The sequence below is a fragment of the Schistocerca serialis genome, chromosome 5 (genome assembly GCF_023864345.2).
Source record: "Schistocerca serialis cubense isolate TAMUIC-IGC-003099 chromosome 5, iqSchSeri2.2, whole genome shotgun sequence".
Taxonomy (NCBI): Eukaryota; Metazoa; Arthropoda; class Insecta; order Orthoptera; family Acrididae; genus Schistocerca; species Schistocerca serialis.
The window spans coordinates 711,980,802-712,003,985 of NC_064642.1; the positions used below are offsets into that span (position 1 = coordinate 711,980,802).

The 23,184-nt window shown below is 48.0% G+C and overlaps 1 protein-coding gene across 3 annotated transcripts in view; it reads right to left on the reverse strand.

Moving 5' to 3' along the window:
- LOC126481055 (uncharacterized) overlaps positions 1 to 23,184 on the reverse strand; it is a 1,230,708-nt gene that overhangs the window by 1,106,721 nt on the left and 100,803 nt on the right. Inside the window, exon 1 of one of the 3 annotated variants that reach the window (XM_050104537.1) lies at positions 12,096 to 12,162. The exons of the other annotated variants lie outside the window; for them this stretch is intronic. The gene's annotated coding sequence lies outside the window, so the exon portion shown is untranslated. Of the gene's footprint in view, positions 1 to 12,095; positions 12,163 to 23,184 lie in introns of those variants that run through there. 3 annotated transcript variants of the gene reach the window in all.

Here is a 23,184-nt window from a genome sequence, read left to right on the forward strand (position 1 = left end):
TTGTATCATCAGACTTTCACCTAAAATTCTCTAAAACTAATTCCTGAGGCAGGCAGCAAAAATGCGGAAGTTTACCGCACAGGAAGTCGTATGAAGTCAGTGAGTAACTCGCTTACTGGTATCGCGGCCATTTCAGTATAACTCGTTTGAAATTTGTAGTAGGTAATCAGTTGCAGAGGCTACGGAGAAACATCATCCAGCCGGCCGCGGTGGTCTAGCGGTTCTGGCGCTGCAGTCCGGAACCGCGGGACTGCTACGGTCGCAGGTTCGAATCCTGCCTCGGGGCATGGGTGTGTGTGATGTCCTTAGGTTAGTTAGGTTTAAGTAGTTCTAGGTTCTAGGGGACTTATGACCTAAGATGTTGAGTCCCATAGTGCTCAGAGCCGTTTGAACCATTTGAGACAACATCCACAAAAATATCCAGTAGCGCCCTCACATGTGTACTGAGAGATTACATATATTAATGCCAAGTCGTGCCAACTTGTGTGAACAGAGAGACAACACACAGAAACGCCCGGTAGCGCACTCTCGTACGCACAGAGAGGTAACATACGCATACGAGGTCTACTAGTGTGTACAGAGAAACAGCGCACACAAACGCAAAGCAATGCATTCTACACTCATGCTCATAAATTAAGGATAAGGCTGATACATGGTGAAACAACGCTATGATGGGCGGTTTGTGGGTTTAAATCATCTCGGGGTATGACCATGCGGTGCATTTGACCTGCGGTCGTCTCATGGCGGCGCTGGCAGTAGTCCACATACGCCGAGATGTGTTGGTGATGTCAGAGTACGGTGCAGCGAATAAGTGTGCAGACGTTTTCAGACGTGCTAAAGGTGACTGTGTGTTGAAAATGGCTCAAAGAACACGTATTGATGACGTTATGAGGGGTAGAATACTAGGGTGACTGGAGGCTGGTCAAACACAGCAGGTCGTAGCACGGGCCCTCCGTGTGACACAAAGTGTGGTCTCAAGATTATGGCAACGATTCCAGCAGACAGGAAACGTGTGCAGACGCTTCAGTACGGGACGTAAATAGTGTACAACACCACAAGAAGACCATAGCCGCGCGGGATTAGCCGAGCGGTCTTAGGCGCTGCAGTCATGGACTGTGCGGCTGGTCCCGGGGGAGTTTCGAGTCCTCCCTCGGGCATGGTTGTGTGTGTTTGTCCTTAGGATAATTTAGGTTAAGTAGTGTGTAAGCTTAGGGACTGATGACCTTAGCAGTTAAGTCCCATAAGATTTCACACACATCTGAACATTTTTTGAAGACCGATATCTCACCATCACTGCCCACAGACGGCCACGGAGTACAGCAGGTAGCCTTGCTCGGGACCTTACCGCAACCACTGGAATAGTTGTCTCCAGACACACAGTCTACAGACGACTGAACAGACATGCTTTATTCGTCCGGATACATGTAACGAGCATTCCACTGAGCCCTGGTCACAAGAGAACCCGTAAAGCCTGGTGTCAAGAACACGGTACATGGTCAGGTATAGTTTGAACAGAGATTCTCGCCGGGTTTTCATCTGCCTTGAACCAGGAACCAGATACCTTATCCTTGAAAGGGACCTGTATAGAGGTCGTGGTTTGATGGTGTGGGGTGGGATTATGATTGGTGCACGTACAGCCCTGCATATCTTTGACAGAGGAACTGTAACAGGTCAGGTGCATCGGGACGTCATTTTGCACCAGTTTGTCCGCCTTTTCAGAGGTGCAGTGAGTCACACCTTTCTCCTGATGGATGATAACGCACGGCCCCACCGAGCTGCCATCGTGGAGGAGTACCTAGAAACAGAAGATATCAGGCGAATGGAGTGGCCTGCCTGTTCTCCAGACCTAAACTCCATCGAGCACGTCTGGGATGCTCTCAATCGACGTATCGCTGCACGTCTTCAAACCCCTACGAGACTTAAGGTGCTCCGACAGGTACTGGTGCAAGAATGGGAGGCTATAACCCAGCAGCTGCTCGACCACCTGCTCTAGAGTAAGCCAACCCGTTGTGCGGTCTGTGCACGTGTGCATGGTGATCATATGCCATACTGATGACGGGGTACATGCACAGGAAACAGTGGCGTTTTGTAGCACATGTGTTTCGGGACGGTTTTCTCAACTTATCACCAATACTGTGGACTTACAGATCGGTGTCGTATGTGTTTCGTATGTGCCTATGCTATTAGCGCCAGTTCTGTATAGTGCCACGTTGTGTGGCACCACATTCTGCCATTATCCTTAATTTATGAGCATGAGTGTAATGTGAGCAGTCAGACAACAAGTGCAAAAAGCCAATAGCGTCGCCGGCCGCGGTGGTCTAGCGGTTCTGGCGCTGCAGTCCGGAACCGCGGGACTGCTACGGTCGCAGTTTCGAATCCTGCCTCGGGGCATGGGTGTGTGTGATGTCGTTAGGTTAGTTATGTTTAAGTAGTTCTAAGTTCTAGGGGACTTATGACCTAAGATGTTGAGTCCCATAGTGCTCAGAGCCATTTGAACCATTTTGAGCCAATAGCGCCCTCTGGTGAGTATGATGAGATAACGTACTCGAACGGCCAGTAGCACCTTTTTGTGGACTGGAGTAAACGTACACAAATGTACTGTGATGCCTTCTCACGTAGGCATATGTTCAACATACACAAAGGCCAGTAAAGACTCTTCATGTTACAGACACACAATGTACGCTAATATTGTAGTGTTGACAGATTGCCAACACTACGCACATTATGTAAGGGAGGCGGCCATTAAGCAAGCAGGCGGACTTGATGGTCTGAAACAGGATACGTAATGAATGGTAGCAAGAAAAGTACGTAGCAGCTTTAATACTTAACTTTTAATCCTTCATGTGAATACAGCATTCCTTGATGATACAAGTGAGACTCTATCTTAAAATGGTTAATGGCGCCTTGCTAGGTCGTAGCCATGGACTTAGCTGAAGGCTATTCTAACTATCTGCTCGGCTAATGAGCGATGCTTCGTCAGTGTAGTCGCTAACAAAGTCGTCCGTACAACTGGGCCGAGTCCTCTTCCGTATCTCGAGACCTGCCTTGTGGTGGCGCTCGGTCTGCGAACACACAGTGGCGACACGCGGGTCCGACATGTACTAAATGGACCGCGGCCGATTTAAGCTACCACCTAGCAAGTGTGGTGTCTGGCGGTGACACCACAAATATCCTGTAGCACTGTATATTGTGTACTGAGAGACAATGTTCCTGAAGGCCCAGAAGCACCGTCTCACGTGTACAGACGGACAACATACATGAACGGCAAGTAATGCCATCTCGCATCCACACAGAGACAACATGGGCAAACGCCCAATAGTACCGCCTTGAATGTTGAAACAGACAACAGAAATCAACATCTAGTAACGATTTTTATTTATACGAAGGTACCATATACACCGGCCAGCAAGCACTCCCATGGGATAGTGACAGATGTGTACTACTGAACGTTACTGCGGTCCTCCCGCATCCCTTCATGACTGAATTCTTCCCTGCGAGCGGTCGCATCTTCCAGATGGATAACTGTCCGTATCACAAGTTGGAATTTGCGCTTCTGTAGTTTGTGGAGCATGCCTGCGAAATTAATTTCGTGTCTTGGCCACGACATTTCCGTGATTCGAACTGGATGAAAGACAGCCGCAACGGTATCGCGAGACAACTCCGCACCCCAAACCAGCGTCCCATAATTTACGGGCATTACGTGATCGGTTCGTAGACATCTTGTCTACTTACCTCTGGAGACCTGTCGAATCCATGACATCCAGAATCGCCGCTCCATTGCGTTAGCAGGTGGCCAAACACACTTCTGCCATTGCTGTTAATCTCCCGCTAGACCACATGAATGTGTACACTGCCAGGTCACATTAATGTGATCACCTGTCAAAAGCCTGAATAACTAATTTATGCAGCGTGGACCGCTGCGTGCAGGAGGAGAGTCCGTGAAGTTCTGGAATGTTTCGGCATGGATGTGGCGCCATGCTAAGTCCAGTGCCGTGGCCCATTGGGCTAGGTTTGTCGGCCGAGAATTCGTAGCTCCTACAGCACGATCGAGATGGTCCCACAGATTCACGAAGGCGTTATTTCCGAGGAGTTGTGTGGCTAGGGAAGTACGATAAACTTCACTTGATGCTCTACGAGCCATACCCGTGCACTGCCACTTTGTGACACGTTACATTGTCCTGCTGGTAGATTCATCGTTCCGAGGAAGAAGAACTGCATGTAGGAACAGGCATGGGTCCCAAGGACAGACGCACACTTACGTTGATCCATTGTGCCTTCCAGAACCCAAGGAATAACACGAAGACATTTCCCATACCATAACACTCCCTCCACCGGACTGGACCCTTTCAGCAATTGTTGCAGGGTGTCTGCTTTCAGTCTTTTCACGCCGGACACCACCTCTAGCCATCCACTGGACGTCCAGCTGCAGTACTAGCGAGTAAATTCCAGTCTTCGTCGCCGAGGGACAGTAATCAGCATTGGTGCACGAACTGGGCTCCTGCTGCAGACGCACATATGCTGCAACGTTTGCTGGACTGTCGTTGAAGAGACACTACTGGTAGCCCCTTGGTTCATCTGGGAGGTCAGTTGCCGGCCGGAGTGTCCGAGCGGTTCTAGGCGCTTCAGTCTGGAACCGCGCGACCGCTACGGTCGCAGGTTCGAATCCTGCCTCCGACATGGACGTGTGTGATGTTCTTAGGTTAGTTAGGTTTAACTAGTTCTAAGTTCTAGGGGACTGATGACCTCAGATGTTAAGTCCCATAGTGCTCAGAGCCATTTGAACCATTTGGGAGGTCAGTTACTCAACAATTGCACATCTACTCGCACGTACACATATCGTTCAGCCCTGTCATCCATGGCCGTCGTTCAACACAGCTGCCCCGGCGCCGGTTTTGGCTAGCGCCATTTTGCATGCGAACAGTCTACAAACTTAGTAGTTTCAGAAATGCTTCCGTCCTTGGCCCGAAAGCGAATGATCGTGCCCTTCTGAAAGACAGGTGCATCGGTCTGTTTCCGCATTACGAAACGGACTGCAGTGTTTTCTGTGTCCCTGCAGCACACTTTATATACCCTGCACTGCTGGTGTTGTCACCCGCCGTCTGTGAGCAGTTGTTGCACGTTGACGTCGACGCAGAAGGGGGTCACATTAACGTGACTGGAGCTGGTTGGGTTGTCTGGGGGAAGAGACCAAACAGCGAGGTCATCGGTCTCATCGGATTATGGAAGGAAGTCGGCCGTGCCCTTTCAAAGGGACCATCCCGGCATTCGCCTGGAGCGATTGTAGGGAAATCACGGAAAACCTAAATCACGATGGCCGCAAGCGGGACTGAACCGTCGTCCTCCCGAATGCGAGTCCAGTGTGCTAACCACTGCGCCATCTCGCTCGGTAAACGTGACTGGACCGTGCAATTTAGGCGGCTCTTTGGTATAAGCATTCACTATGTGCTGCTCGGCAGAGAACGCAACGAATTAGAAATTATTTCGTTCGATTTATTACCTGCAATTCGCGATACCACATATGTTAAATTAAAATGGCGGCGCGATTGGCCAGTCATCGTCGAGCCCCGACATCAACCAAGCTGCAGCTCAAGGAAAACCGAAAATGTACTGCCGCTGAATAATGGTTCAAATGGCTCTAAGCACTATGCCACATAACATCTGAGTCATCAGTCCCCTAGACTTAGAACGACTTAAACCTAACTAACTTAAGGACATCACACACATCCATGCCCGAGGCAGAATTCGAACCTGCGACCGTAGCGGTCACGCGGTTCCTGACTGAAGCGCCTAGAACCGCACGGCCACAGCTGCTGGCCGCTGAATGATGAGCCGTTAATCTACCCCTCTCGCTCATCATGTTAATTTTTCTTGATACCAGTGAATTTCTGAAAGTCCGTTTTCTGGATAAAGTCTTCCGGAAATGTTCTTGTGATTTGATGTGATCATTGATGCACTCTTTGCCACCTTTTCAGCGCTACTGTTATTCAGTCGCTGTGATCTACACTCCTGGAAATGGAAAAAAGAATACATTGACACCGGTGTGTCAGACCCACCATACATGCTCCAGACACTGCGAGAGGGCTGTACAAGCAATGATCACACGCACGGCACAGCGGACACACCAGGAACCGCGGTGTTGGCCGTCGAATGGCGCTAGCTGCGCAGCATTTGTGCACCGCCGCCGTCAGTGTCAGCTAGTTTGCCGTGGCATACGGAGCTCCATCGCAGTCTTTAACACTGGTAGCATGCCGCGACAGCGTGGACGTGAACCGTATGTGCAGTTGACGGACTTTGAGCGAGGGCGTATAGTGGGCATGTGGGAGGCCGGGTGGACGTACCGCCGAATTGCTCAACACGTGGGGCGTGAGGTCTCCACAGTACATCGATGTTGTCGCCAGTGGTCGGCGGAAGGTGCACGTGCCCGTCGACCTGGGACCGGACCGCAGCGACGCACGGATGCACGCCAAGACCGTAGGATCCTACGCAGTGCCGTAGGGGACCGCACCGCCACTTCCCAGCAAATTAGGGACACTGTTGCTCCTGGGGTATCGGCGAGGACCATTCGCAACCGTCTCCATGAAGCTGGGCTACGGTCCCGCACACCGTTAGGCCGTCTTCCGCTCACGCCCCAACATCGTGCAGCCCGCCTCCAGTGGTGTCGCGACAGGCGTGAATGGAGGGACGAATGGAGACGTGTCGTCTTCAGCGATGAGAGTCGCTTCTGCCTTGGTGCCAATGATGGTCGTATGCGTGTTTGGCGCCGTGCAGGTGAGCGCCACAATCAGGACTGCATACGACCGAGGCACACAGGGCCAACACCCGGCATCATGGTGTGGGGAGGGATCTCCTACACTGGCCGTACACCACTGGTGATCGTCGAGGGGACACTGAATAGTGCACGGTACACCCAAACCGTCATCGAACCCATCGTTCTACCATTCCTAGACCGGCAAGGGAACTTGCTGTTCCAACAGGACAATGCACGTCCGCATGTATCCCGTGCCACCCAACGTGCTCTAGAAGGTGTAAGTCAACTACCCTGGCCAGCAAGATCTCCGGATCTGTCCCCCATTGAGCATGTTTGGGACTGGATGAAGCGTCGTCTCACGCGGTCTGCACGTCCAGCACGAACGCTGGTCCAACTGAGGCGCCAGGTGGAAATGGCATGGCAAGCCGTTCCACAGGACTACATCCAGCATCTCTACGATCGTCTCCATGGGAGAATAGCAGCCTGCATTGCTGCGAAAGGTGGATATACACTGTACTAGTGCCGACATTGTGCATTCTCTGTTGCCTGTGTCTATGTGCCTGTGGTTTTGTCAGTGTGATCATGTGATGTATCTGACCCCAGGAATGTGTCAATAAAGTTTCCCCTTCCTGGGACAATGAATTCACGGTGTTCTTATTTCAATTTCCAGGAGTGTATATAACTGTACATTTGAAGGCCATTACACACCCCTACAATTTTTTTTCGAGTTTCCTCTGAATAGTGACGATAAAGCACCAATCGTAAATATGTATCGTTGCCCATGTCAAATATGACTGAGCGAAAATACAGGGCATAAATTCATCCTGCCAGTTAGAAAGGAAATCAGTCACCATCCTAATAGGAATTAACGTGCCGGTCGCCACTCTCTTTTACAACATGGCCAGGAACACGAGATACTCCAGAGGTCATCACGCCTCCACATTTAAAGACACTGATACTGATTACACAGAATGGAAATACTGCCTGCATTTTCCTACCATCGTCTAGCGACGATTCTTTTGATGTTAGGCAGTCTTAAAGTGCTGCTGTTAAATTGTTTGTGAGTAGTGAACAAATTAACAATCCTGTAACGCCACCTTTCGGTACACCCAGTACCCCATCTGCTTCCGTCCGTCCCCGGTAGCTGAGTGGTCAGCGCGACAGACTGTCAACACAAAGGGCCCGGGTTCGATTCCCGGCTGGGTCGGAGATTTTCTCCGCTCAAGGACTGGCTGTTGTGTTGTCCTAATCATCATCATTTCATCCCCATCGACGCGCAAGTCGCCGAAGTGGCGTCAAATCGAAAGACTTGCACCAGGCAAACGGTCTACCCGACGGGAGGCCCTCGTCACACGACATGTCATGTTCCGTCGAACATTCGGGCTTTTAGTATGACCAACTGGATTCTAGAAGTCATAAATTCCTAGAGGAAATCCAGTTTATAAGGAGATAATTTTCATCTGTCGGTGCAGTACAGGGTAAGACTTTCAGAAATTTAGTAAAAGAAAATTCACCTGTTTGACGCAGTTTGCTGCTTACACGGTACGGTGTAAGAACAGTGAACTGCATGTCCCACGAACTACGTACGTTTGCTGAACCCTTTCAGACTCTTTCAAATAAGTTCCCTTTTCCCGGTAAATTATTAGAGTTCGATGTAAAGACACTACAGACGCAGAGCAAACTCGAATTTTACATTTACAGGGATGTACAGATAAATCGGCCGTACCATCTTCACAGTCACATAAACTGGTATAGTGAAACTATGAATACTCGGCGTCCAGAATCCGAGTCCAGTGACTTCGTCGACAAAATTTCGTTTAAGATCTTCTAAAACAGTGAGACCAGAAATTCTCACCCATAAATATGTATGGGAGACCGGGGCAGGGTAGCCCATTTCTTTTCTTGATTTTTTTGAGCTTGCAGTTCAAATATTCCTACTGGTATTTCTACGTGGAAACGTTGGTATACGGTTTCAGCACCTTTACTTATAAATATTTAAGGCTTCTCAGTGTTTGACTATTCATAAAAAATATTTAGTACAGTAATAGCACTTAGGCGATACCACCTCACCCAAGGAACAAGTTGGTTCAGCAGTTGGGCATGTTGGCCCACGTGATATCATCGTTTAATTTAGTTACAAAATGGGTTATTTAATTCAAAATATATATCGTTTTTAACACTCACAGTTTATTTTAATGTGTTATCATTGTTATAACAATAGTGTGGCAGGAAAGTATACTCAAAATTTTCAGTCTTCGTCTGAATGCCCGATAGGATCTTCACAGTTCAGAGATTCGCAAAGAAGTCGTTTCAAGCAATTTTTAACACATGATACATGTCCCACAGATACAACTTACGCATTGAATCCATACCTGACATGCATTGCTGTGAGACAGTGATTGAAGATACCTAACACACAGGACATCCTCATCCTCATCTTATTCGTCTTGAAGAATCTTCTTAGGATTTACTATTGGCAACGGCGTCTGTGTTTATGCAGTTAATGCCGGTTTAGTAAGAGCGTTTTCTCGGAGTACACAACGAAAGAACTGAGTAAGCAGAATTTACTTTCACTAATAAGAAACTATTAAATGCGGGCCATTCCTCGCTCGACAACCTAAATGCACTGACCCATTGTGGAAAGACAACAGTACTGTTGCCTTCAACCTCCGGTTCGCATTCTAACGGCAGTTTAACGAAATAATACTAATTGGCCATCGTGCTCTAAGACCACTGTGCCCCGATCTCCCACATTACTGTTTTTAGCCTTAAACAGCAACAGCCTGCGCCCTGTTGAGATCATGTGGGATTCATCCTTCCACGTGGGATAGGGCAGACTCAATAAATGTGTGCGAGGGAAAGCGCTAATTTCGCAGTATAAGCAGTATTAAATCTATTACATCAGTCGGTGCCTAACGTCCTTTTTTTTTTATTTGAAAAGGGAGGACATCAGACACATCCCTGCCCGAGGCAGGATTCGAACCTGCGACCGTAGAAGCAGCGTGGTTCTGGACTGAAACGCCTAGAACCGATCGACCACAGCGGCCGGCCTCCCTCCTTTGCTTCGAACATGTTCATTTATTCTTCAATCATGAGAGCGATTATTTTAAATGTTTGGAGAAGATGCGCTCAGTGCTTCAACAAACTGTGCTTCAGTATCGTGTACAATGAACAAGATTTTATAGACTTTTTTATGATTTTCTGCTTTGAAATAATAAAAAATGCAAAGTTAAGGGAAGACTTAGCAAGTTTGAAGTTACTTCATAAAAAAGATGCAGAAACAAAAGCAAATATTGATTATGTGAATGTGTCTGATACTCAACGTACCATCTTTCACACTCCATTAAAAATACAAGATGACAAAAGATCAGACAGCGGGCGAGAAGATGTATATGAAAGCACCACGTGCTACTTCGAAGAAATGAAATTCTTGATTGATCAGGAAATGCTAGGTACCTTGTTGCAGAGGAAACAAAAGATCATGATATCATGTAAGCAGATTTACTTGTAGCAGTTGTCAAAATTCGCAACTGAGAGCAGCTCAGATGTCCAGTGAGCAACTTGTTTATTTTCTTGCAACAGTTGTCACGCACCAGACATAAGATCACGTGAGGTATCAATCAGCGGAAGTGTCTTAACTTGCCGGCCGGTGTGGCCGTGCGGTTAAAGGCGCTTCAGTCTGGAACCGCGTGACCACTACGGTCGCAGGTTCGAATCCTGCCTCGGGCATGGATGTGTGTGATGTCCTTAGGTTAGTTAGGTTTAATTAGTTCTAAGTTCTAGGCGACTGATGACCTCAGAAGTTAAGACGCATAGTGCTCAGAGCCATTTGAACCGTTTTTTTGTCTTAACTTGTTTTTATGCTGTTGTTACAGTTGAGAACTACATGATAAATTACACAGTTCACTTATTTAATTTGTAAAAAATTGTTGTGGTTCACGATTCACGCTGCTATAACGAGTCCCTGGACCGCTGAAGTGTTTAAAGAAATCTTCTCAGACTTGTTTCCCTCGTTACGCGTAATTTCTAGTTTGTTTTGCAATGCAACCAGCTCAGTTGCAGCAGACGTCCACATTGTCGAGCGTCGACATGTTCGCTAAGAAAGAAGTGTTCTGACGCGTTCCGGACATAAATATTGCGCAATAATATTGTACCGTTGTTGGGTCGCGCTTTCGCGCAACGTACTGAGACACTAATATTCTGTTGATAATACTGAGTGTGCGAGGGCCGCTTGTGTGGTAACGGTCCTGGACGGGCATTGCCTTAGTATTTTGCCAGCTACCTGTTTCGTGGGTGGAGCGTTCTTCCAAGGAATCTCAATCTGGCATCTACGTTTCCCAAGATTAGTTTCAGATAGGTTGTTCCACCTTAAATTGCTGCGCATGCGTACTTCTGACATGTAATGCGTGTGACTGCTTCCACTGAATATTCGGCAATTGCGTAGTCATGCAAAACTGACCTTTTCGCCGATTTACATCAAGTCAGGGTAGTAATTGTAGGAGGTGCTCGTATTTCGTTTTGTTGATAGTCACATTACTTGCACTCGATCTATTAATGGTGTCATTGTCTTTCCGCCTGAGACGGGATATAAGGATCTATAGTATGCGCAGTTGAAGAGGCCAATACCATATTCTTTTGAAGCTATTGTGTTCGTTGAATAGCGTAGCCCATTCTACTTTTGCCCTAATGGCAAAAAACTGAATTTAATGATTACTTGGCTAGCAAACATAATGGGGTTAGGTTTAACGCGTTCATGTGAAACAGTAATGGGAAAAGTACGGATTTTACACCCCAGTCAGGTACAGTCTAGTTTGTTAGTTGATGCACGACGCCTGTCGAAGCTTTATTCGTCACCGTCGGGCGTAACATATGGGTTAGAGTGACTGTGAACAATATTAGGGCGCCGGCCGCGGTGGCCGAGCGGTTCTAGGCGCTACAGTCTGGAACCGCGCGACCGCTACGGTCGCAGGTTCAAATCCTGCCTCGGGCATTGGTGTGTGTGATGTCCTTAGGTTAGTTAGGTTTAAGTGGTTCTAAGTTCTAGGGGACTGATGACCTCAGAAGTTAAGTCCCATAGTGCTCAGAGCCATTTGAACCAATATTACGGCATCTTTCCTGGACGCACAAATATATCATCCTCGCTCGTGTTAGGTAATTTTAATACGTCCACCCGTAATACCCAAACAACATCGATCAGGCGCCGTAGCAGACCGTGCAGTCATGTTCCTGAAGACAGAGATGGGAGCTTCGACACGTGTCGTGCGTTAAATGTTTAAAATGTGAACCGGGCCTCGCTGCGCTTCTTTGTGCGTGGGAGCGACTGCTGGGGCGGTGCCGGCGTACTCACGCGTGCCTCGCGCCGCGGCTGCCTGCAGAGAGCTGTCTGGTTGGCTGCGACGTCGGCGACCGCCGGGAACAGACTGCAGACTGCGGCGGCGGCAGCGCCAGCGGCCTCCGCTAATTCGGGAGGCACGCCAGCGGCGCACGGGGGCGGCGGCGGCGGCGGGGGGCGCGCGTCCCAGCCTGCGCTCTGATTCACAACTCCAACCACCTCTGTCGCGGCCCCGCCACCGAATCCGCCCTTCCGCTTCCGAAAACCCTCCAGTACAACACCCCACAAATGGGGGCATTTGTCTTAGTAATCCCTCAACCTACAACCACATGTGAGACTCGTGGTCCACTATTCAGGCCAAAGGTGGTTTCATGAGCCTGGTCTGTGGCACGTCTACTGGGCCAAAAGCAAACAGCATGCGCCTAGCCCATGGTATGTCAGTCGGATCAAATGCAAACAACATTGACCTAGCCCACGGTACGTCAGTTAGGCTACATGCAAAAAGCACGGGGCTAGCCCGTAGTATGTCGGTCAGGCCAAATAAAAACAGCCCTGGCCTGGCCCGTGGTACATACATTGGGCCAAATTCAAGCAGCACTGGTCTACCCCATGGTACGTCGGTCAGGCCAAATGCAAACACCTATTCCCAAACGCTCTACAAAGTGAAATATACGGACACACTTCCGTAAGCAACAATAGAGTATTATGAAATAGTCGTGTGATTAGGGCCTCCCGTCGGGTAGACCGTTCGCCTGGTGCAAGTCTTTCGGTTTGACGCCACTTCGGCGACTTGCGCGTCGATGGGGATGAAATGATGATGATTAGGAGAAACAACACCCAGTCCCTGAGCGGGGAAAATCTCCGACCCAGTCGGGAACCGAACCCGGGCCCTTAGGATTGACAGTCTGTCACGCTGACCACTCACCTACTGGTGGCGGACTATGAAATAGTGATAACAGTAGAAACATTTAAAAAGTTAATTTAGTTTCATGACGAACACAATCGATCTCCTTTGTTTTCACCCCTCAGAAAATTTAATTTTGTCCCTTAGGGTACAGGAATTGCCTTAATTACCATCAGGTTGGACCACTGGACTACATAAATGTGTGGCTTATGAGAAAATGCTCGACCATTGTACCCCATTATTTTTAATTACTTCCGGACAGACTTTCTGGTAGTTGTCCGCTCGTAGCACTTCGGAACTCGCTAGCGATTCCTTCCACTGACTTAGGTCGATTTTTTAGAACCACCCTCGGCAATGCGCGACAGACCTTGTTCGTCAGTATATGAAGTTTATATGTGGTTGCTCCTTCGCCTCTCCACTTCACAACGACATCACACTTCGACAGGTTTAGAAGGGTCGAATGTGCTGATAGTATTGTTACTCTTGTGACATCCAACGACCAGCCACCGTTCGAAATAACGCATCTCTCTTGACCGATCGATTCCGCTGTCACACGCTGTCTACTCACAAGACAAAACCCCAGCCTACTTTTATACTGCCTCTCGTGACACCTAATGTACAATTACATGTTACGCAAGGTGACGCAAGAAACAGAACAAGAAAACAGCGGCAAACTTTACGGACAGGTTCCTTGCACCAAAACAAGGAAGAAATGTCTAGTAAACAAGGGCTCTAAAATGCATACCTTAAGAACGGAATGGATAATGTTTTGAAACGAGGATATAAGATGAACATCAACAAAAGCAAATGGGGAATAATGGAATGTAGTCGAATTAAATCAGGTGATGCTGAGCGAATTAGGTTAGGAAATGAGACACTTGAAGTAGCAGATGAATTTTGTTATTTGGGGAGCAAAACAACTGATGATGGTCGAAGTACAGAGGATATAAAATGTAGGCTTGCAAAAATGGTTCAAATGGCTCTGAGCACTATGGGACTTGACTGCTGAGGTCATCAGTCCCCTACAACTTACAACTACTTAAAGCTAACTAAGGACATCACACACATCCATGCCCGAGGCAGGATTCGAACCTGCGACCGTAACGGTCGCGCAGCTCCAGACTGTAGTGCCTAGAACCGCTCGGCCACCCCGGCCGGCCGTAGGCTTGTAATGGCAAGGAAAGCGTTTCTGAAGAAAAGATGTGGTGTCACCGCCAGACATCACTCTTGCTAGGTGGTAGCCTTTAAATCGGCCGCGGTCCGTTAGTATAAGTCGGACCCGCGTGTCGCCACTATCAGTGATTGCAGACCGAGCGCCACCACACGGCAGGTCTAGAGTCTTCCTAGCACTCGCCCCAGTTGTACAGCCGACTTTGCTAGCGATGGTTCACTGACAAATTACGCTCTCATTTGCCGAGACGATAGTTAGCATAGCTTTCAGCTACGTCATTTGCTACGACCTAGCAAGGCGCCATTATCAATTGCTATTTATCTTGTGATGCATGTACCGTCAGACCGATGTTCACCAATTATGGGTTAAAGTTAAGTATTCCAGAAGCTACGTACTATTTTTGCTACTATAAAGACCTTGTCCTGTTCCAGACCTCACGTCAGCCTGCGTGAGCTTAAACGCGTGCCTTTCGGCTTCCTCATAGTGGCTTGGCTGTCTTGCCAAGCCACAACAAGAGAAATTTGTTAACATTGAGTATAGATTTAAGAGTCACGAATTCTTTCCGGAAAGTATTTGGGAGGAGTGTAGCCATGTATGGAAGTGAAACATGAATGATAAATAGTTTAGACAGGAAGAGAATAGAAGCTTTGGAAATGTGATGCTAAAGAAGAATGTTTAAGATTAGATGGTAGACCACGTAATTAATGAGGAGGTGCTGAATATAATAGGGGAGAAGGGGACTTTGTGGCACAACCTGACTAAAAGAAGGGATCGATTGGTAGGATACGTTCTGAGCCATCAAGGGATGACCGATTCAGTACTGGAAGGAAGCATGGAGGGTAAAAATCGAAGTGGGAGACCAAGAGATGAATATACGAAGCAGATTCAGAAGGATGTACGTTGCAGTAGTTAGTCGGACATGAAGAGGCTTGCACAGGATAGAGTAGCATGGAGAGCTGTATCAAAGCAGTCTCTGGACTGAAGACCACCACCACCACCACAACAACGACAAGAACAACAACAACGAGAGAGATGAGTACTTGTCCATCTTCGATATTATGAAACATATCTCTTCTACTGCAAGCTCTTTGTTTTTCATATTTTGGGACAAGGTAGCGTGGACCAAAGTAAGAAAAATGTTAGTAAACATGGGTTGTAATGTGGATATGTTATTATCTATGAGCACTTGTTCAACAGAAGAGGTGTGTTTCACGTTAGCCAAGATGAAAAAGTTCTCACAGCTCTTAAAGAACGCATTTTAGAGCCCATACGTTCATGACGTTTTGTTGTTCTGGTCAATACTTACTCCTCCCAGAATATGGAAAGCAAAGACCTTGCAGTAGAGGAGAGATCTGTTTCATAATATTGAAGATGAACATGTGCTCATATCTCTTATGGTAGGCATTATAGAGCCCATTTTAGTGAATATTTTTTACTTATTTATGTATAAAGAACCTGTCCTTCAACTTTGTCGGTATTTTTTTTGCGTGTGTGTGTGGGAGGGGGGGGGGAGTAGGGGGAGGCGGTGGTGGCGGCAGGATCAGACAGTGTAGTCGCTTTTCCAGCTCTAGCCGGCAGTGAGCTGTCTGAAGGCAAATCGAGCACTGCACCAACGGCCGGAAGTCCACGTCACTCCAGATTGCACCATTAGGTTCCCCGCATCAGACGGAGACCGCTTAATATGGTTCCGCGAGCTGCCAGCGTAGGCGTGGGGAGCGCTCTAGCCGCGTAGCAGTCCGTCTGCCTGGCGGCCAAACCGCGCCCGTGATTCACACCGCCGCTCGTCACCGGCCGGCCTGTTCCACGGGCAGAGGCGTGTGTGTGCCGCCGTGGGCCAGCCGCGCCCCGGGCGTGCAGCAGGCGGGAACACGCACTGCGTGCACAGCAGGTCCCCACTCGCCGTGACTGCTCTGCCTGCGGCTCACGCAGTCTGCAGTGCCGCCGCACCCGGGTCCACCTGCCTCACTTCAGGCGAACACACTGCTGTAAGCGGCTTACACTGGGCCGCAGTCATCGGCAGCTGAGGCTCAAGAGATGTGACGGGTTGCGCATAAATAAGCAGAAACACCCGTTTTGTGTGACTGTCGAACAGTAGCACGAAACAGTCACACCCAGTAAATATCTGAGAGTATGCGAACGGAGCGATTTAAAACTAATCGTAGGAAAGGCAAATGGCAGACTGAGATTCATTGGAAGAATCCTTCACATACTAAGGAGACAGCTTCGCTGTATGTCCTCCCCTGTATGGGGAGGACATACAGCGAAGAACAGTGCCCGACCTTATACGCTGTCTGAAAAATTGGAAATTTGCGGTAAGGACTATGGGACGAAACTGCTGAGGTCATCGGTTCCTAGGCTTACGCACTACTTAGTCTAACTTAAACTAACTTATGCTAAGGACAACACACACTCCCATGCCCGAGGGAAGACTCGAACCTCCGACGTCGGGAAGCAACCAGAAGAAACGGAGGAAACGAAATGTAACTTCACGAGATGAGGGACTACATGATGTTATTTCGGTAATTACAACTCCCAAATCCATGCTGCAGGATAAAAAACAGTATGATTTGCATTTGTCAAGAATATTATTCAAAATTTCTGAAGTAAGACAGCTTAGTTCAAATGGATCTGAGCACTATGGGACTTAACATCTGAGGTCAACAGTCCCCTAGAACTTAGAACTACTTAAACCTAACTAACCTAAGGACATCACACACATCCATGCCGGAGGCAGGATTCGAATCTGCGACCGTTGCGGTCGCGTGGTTCCAGACTGTAACGCCTAGAACCGCTCGGCCACCCCGGCTGGCAAGACAGCTTAGTATATGGGCTTCTTTCTGCAGTTGCTTAATATAGACTCAGGTACCAAAAGTCAGCCTCGTGATGACTGGGTGTTGTGTGATGTCCTTTGGTTAGTTAGGTTTAAGTAGTTCTAAGTTCCAGGGGACTGATGACCATAGCTGTGAAGTCCCATAGTGCTCAGAGCCATTTTTGAACCAAAAGTCACGGGATACCTCCTAATATTATGTCGGTCCTTGTTTTTCCCGGCGTAGTGCAGCAAGTCGACGTTTCATGGACTCAAACGTCGTTGGAAATCCCCTGCAGAAGTATTGAGCCATGCTGTCTGTATACCAGTCCATATTTGCAAAAGTGTTGCCGCTGCAGTGTTTTCTGCACGAACTGACCTCTCGATTATGTTCCGTAGATCTTCGGTGGGATTCATTTCGGGCGATCTGGGTGGCCAAACCATTCTCTCGAATCGTCCAGAATATTCTTCAGACCCATCGCGAACAATTGTGGCCCGGTAACACGGCACACTGTCATCGACAAAAATTCCGTTGTTGGTTAGGAACATGACGTCCATGAATGGCTGCAAAAAGTCGCGAAGTAGCTCAACATCCATTCCATGTAAACACAGCCCACATCATTATGGAACCACCACCAGCTTGCACAGTGCCTTGTTGACAACTTGGTCCATAGCTTCGCGAGGACTGCGCCGCACTCTAACCCCGGCTCTTACCAACTAAAATCGGGACTCGTCTCACCAGGTCACGATTTTCTAGTCGGATAGGATCCAGTCGATATGGTCACGAGCCAAGGACAGAGCGGGATGGCGGAATGGTTAACACACTGGTCTCCTACTCGGGAGGACGACGGTTCAGGTCCGCTCCAGGCAAATGACGGGGTCGTTCCTTTGAAAGGGCACGGCCGATTTCCTTCTCCATCCTTGACACCATCCGAGCCTGCGCTCCGTTACTACTGATCTCGGTATAGACGGAACATTAAACCCAACCTTCCTTACGAACACAGAGGTCGCGATGCAGGCGTTGTCTTGGTGTTACCAACGGCACTCGCGTCGGTCGCCTGCTTCCAAATTTCGCTGCACTGTCCTAACACGTTCGTCGCATATCCCAAATTGATTTCTGCGGCTGTTTCACGCATTGTTGCGTGTCCGTCAGCACTGTCACATCTAGGCAAACGCTGCTGCTCTCCGTTGTTAAATGAAGGCTGTCGGCCACTGCATTGGCTATGGCGGGAGGTAATCCCTGAAATTTGGTATTCTCGGCACACTATTGACACTGTGGATCTCAGAATACAGAATTCCCAAACAATTTCCAAAATGGAACGACCCATGCATTTAGTTCCAACCAACATTTTGCATTCAAGGTCTGTTAATCCCCGTCGTGTGGCCATAATCACGTCGGAAACCTTTTCACGTGAATCACCCGAGTGCAAGTGACAGCTCCGCCAGTGCACTGCCCTTTTATACCTTGTGTACGGGATACTGTCGCCATCTGTATATGGCTCTGAGCACTATGCGACTTAACTTCTGAGGTCATCAGTCGCCTAGAACTTAGAACTAATTAAACCTAACTAACCTAAGGACATCACACACATCCATGCCCGAGGCAGGATTCGAACCTGCGACCGTAGCGGTCGCTCGGTTCCAGACCGTAGCGCCTAGAACCGCACGGCCACTCCGGCCGGCCCATCTGTATGTGTGCACATCGCCGTCCCATGATTTTGTCATTTCAGTGTACGCAACCAGCATGTGGATTCATTCAAATTACTTGTCCTGTAAGACGTCGTCGTCTCCTGACCTTCATTGCTTACATATTCCACCCTCACAATCATATTCCACACATCAAGACGCTTCATTCGAACACGAACTCGATAAGATAAAGTCAATGTTGTATGAATTCATGTAAACGATATGCAAATAACAAGTCTGCACCGGGGTTGACATACTCGAGGCTGGTGTACACACATACATTCCAGACACGACGGTCACAGGAGCTTTTAGTTCAAAAAATGGTTCAAATGGCTCTGAGCACTATGGGACTCAACTGCTGTGGTCATTAGTCCCCTAGAACTTAGAACTACTTGAACCTAACTAACCTAAGGACATCACACACACCCATGCCCGAGGCAGGATTCGAACCTGCGACCGTAGCAGCAGCATGGCTCCGGACTGGAGCGCCTAGAACCGCACGGCCATCGCGGCCGGCGCTTTTAGTTCGAGAGAGGCAGACCACACACCGTGAGGCCTGTCCCTTCAGAGGATGAGTCAACCTCGGCCGCCTGTGGAGCAGACAGCATGTGCCCGAGTGAAAGGGGGAACGACCCTGTTCGGCTTAAAAGCGAATTCCGCTGCTTTGTGTAGGAGCGTCCAACCTACGTATTCTTTACACATAGCAGGCAGTTTCAGAGATTTTCACAGAGAGACAGCAAACGCCAAACGCTGATACTACAGATTTCCGGATTGGTCGCCTTAAACGAAACGTCATTCTCCCACTTTAGAAGAGCAATGCTGATTGGCAGACGATATTTTTGACGCCTTGAGCTGAAGAAGTAATGGAAGAGACCGAAAGATATACCCCTTCACGTCTGGCGTGGAGAGGCGCCGTTCCGTTGTCGCTCTTGGAGCGAGGAGGAACAAGTCTCTCCTCAGTACTTCACTGGGAGAGCACCTCTGTTGAGAGCGAATCTAAGTGCGACTCTATATTGAGTCCTTGCGATTAAGCGTTGCTCACTGTGTTGGCCGACACACTTATTGTGCAGTGTGAACGGACAGAGTTATAGTTAAACGCCTGCGAGTGAATTTTTGAGTGGCATCGTGGTGGACTGGTTATCTGACCGGTGTACCACGCCAATAGTTAGACTAGGGGCGAATAGGAATCCTTGACTTCATCAAGGTGTAGGGAGAGTTTGATTGGCGAATGTCAATCCAGATAGAACGAGAGTTATCTTATTTGTCAGCAGCGAGCGGCGCAGACAGCAGTCATCGCAGCTTACAGTATTGTGCGCTACAGCTATTGTGAGCCCCATATTTCCTCCACAACAGTACACTTCACTGCATTTCACACACGACAGCCTTGACCGTACCTAGCAACATTCTAATGGATAATTATTCAAGTTGAGTAGGCGCGCCTCTCAGCCATTCTGCCAAGTCAATAACAATCTTAAACTTTGTATAGAAATTTCATTAGCGAATCCTATCCTTGAGAGGTAACTTCACATTCCGAAAAGAAGCAGGATATAACTTGTTCAATTCATAACTAAAAGTGCCACTGTGATTTCTCAGAATTTTTGCAAAATAAATAATATTTTTCGTTAGTTTCATGTTTTTCTTACACTAACTAGCACTACTCCAGTACCCAAGTATCCCACTAGTTATGTAAGATATTTTGTGAATTTTTGTGTCACTTCCTTACAGTGGACGACTCCAGAAGAATATTTATTGCTGAAAGTTTTTCAGGCATTTCTATTTAGAACGTTAGGAGCGTCTGTCTGACTTCTGTAGTAGTGTGGGGATGGAAATTGCATCTTGCAGGAGCCACAGGGTAAAGGGTACATCTCAGATTAACCCGTTGAGCAGAATAACAGAATAGCAGATCAACCCCACACTCACAGTCTTTATCTGTGTTTCGAAATGTATTCAGGTTCTCTGAATTATTTATCAGTTATACCTGTATTTCCAATGATGCGAATGACTGAATGACTTGAGAACAACGGCGTGAAGCTGAAAAACTGCAGCTCAACGCTAATAATACAACAATCGAAGCCAGGCGGCTGAGTGTTTCCGAAATGAACAGTTCGATTCCGCGCTGAGGCAACCGCTTACTTCATAAGCTGATCGTGACCTCCTGCAGAATCATACTATAACCTCCTTGGTTGCTGCCACCGACAGGTTGAGATGTTAACTTCCATTCTTTCATGTACTCCACCATTTTTTAAATGAATACACATTATATATCGAACTCTTAGCAGTGCCAAAAAAAAAAAAAATGGTTCAAATGACTCTGAGCACTATGGGACTTAACATCTATGGTCATCAGTCCCCTAGAACTTCTTAACCCTAACTAACCTAAGGACATCAGACAGTCATCACGAAGGAGAGAAAATCCCTGACCCCGCCGGGAATCGAACCGGGGAACCCGGGCGCGGGAAGCGAGAACGCTACCGCACGACCACGAGCTGCGGACACTTAGCAATGCCCATACGTCCGAACATTTGGCGTCCAGCAGGAGGTTAGCGATAGTCGAATCATGTCATCTCTAAAAATCGTTACGTCTAGCGAAAGTCCGGATTTATAGAAGCTACAACAGAGGCGTTTTGGATCACGATGTTGAATATAGTCACAATTCTTAGAGCGTACGTTCCTAGATGGGTCAACCAATACGTTCAAAAAATGGTTCAAATGGCTCTGAGCACTATGGGACTTGACTTCTGAGGTCATCAGTCCCCTAGAACTTGGAACTACTTAAACCTAACTAACCTAAGGACATCACACACATCCATGCCCGAGGGAGGATTCGAACCTGCGACCGTAGCGGTCGCGCGGTTCCAGACTGAAGCGCCTAGAGCCGCTCGGCCACACCGGCCGGCTAACCAATACGTTGCTGCCTCCTAAATACAGGGTGTCCATAATTGGAGATCAAGTTTCAAAATGCTGTAAGAAGAGAAGCATTGCTCATAATAACGTCAAATTTAAACAGCATGTTATTGACGCAGGGGGGAAACGTCACTGAACAGAAAAGTTTAATTGATGGTGCTGTAATTGTCACAATATGCATACCAACAGACGCGCGATAAATTGCTGTGTCTCAGTTTGCATTCGAGACGTCCAACACGACTCCACCACCACGGATCGCACACTGCTTGTAAGGCTCTTTTACAAGAGTGGTGACACTGTACGAAAGTTCCGGAAACTCAAGGTTATGAAAAATTCATTACGAATAAAAACCGACATTGAATTTACTAGGTAGGATATAGGGATTTACTGGTTTCGCTTTGTGTGTTTAAACTGTCGTTGCTTTGCTTCTTTCGGTAGATTTCATTTATCTGAGTTAGAAAAAAACAAGATTACTGAGTTCGCTTTTCGGTCTGGGTGCCTACTTATTACATTTTGATTCCCTTCTATTTGCAAATAAAAATGCCCGAAAAACAGTCGAGTCTTTCTCGAAACACTAGATTTCGTTCGGCATACATGACACCCGTCTGTTGATTCACTTCGTTCATTAAAGCAAAGCAGAATACTACGTCAGCCGGCCGAAGTGGCCGTGCGGTTAAAGGCGCTGCAGTCTGGAACCGCAAGACCGCTACGGTCGCAGGTTCGAATCCTGCCTCGGGCATGGATGTTTGTGATGTCCTTAGGTTAGTTAGGTTTAACTAGTTCTAAGTTCTAGGGGACTAATGACCTCAGCAGTTGAGTCCCATAGTGCTCAGAGCCATTTGAACCAGAATACTACGTCACCCATTTACCACGCGTAATAGTAGGGCTCCATTTCACTCTTTACGTTGTTCACCCTCCATGGCATCTTTAATCTTTTACAGCCTTCGTAACATCAGCACTGTACGTGAGAAATGTCTGATGTAGGAGGCAGTTGTAAGTGCTATGTCTGACAGCAACAACACAGTCACAAATCGAAGTACAGGGACAAACGGCCGGCCGGAGTGGCCGAGCGGTTCTAGGCGCTACAGTCTGGAACCGCGCGACCGCTACGGTCGCAAAAAAATGGTTCAAACGGCTCTGAGCACTATGGGACTTAACATCTGAGGTCATCAGTACCCTAGAACTTAGAACTGCTTAAACCTAACTAACCTAAGGACATCACACACATCCATGCCCGAGGCAGGATTCGAACCTGCGACCGTAGCGATCGCACGGTTCCAGACTGAAGTACCTAGAGCCGATCGGCCACTCCGGACGGTGCTACGGCCGCTGATTCGAATCCTGCCTCGGGCATGGATGTGTGTGATGTCCTTAGGTTAGTTAGGTTTAAGTAGTTCTAAGTTCTAGGGGACTGATGACCTCAGAAGTTAAGTCCCATAGTGCTCAGAACCATTTTTGAACAGGGACAAACAGGTCCAATGCGAAATGAGGAATCCATGTCAGCACGGTAATTTCGCACATCACTGAATACTGGTCGTTTTCGACACAAGTAAAAAGGTCCATATCTCAAGAAATACACTGCCATACAAAAAAAGTGAGGCACCCACAAGACATTGTTGGACATCCATGTAAC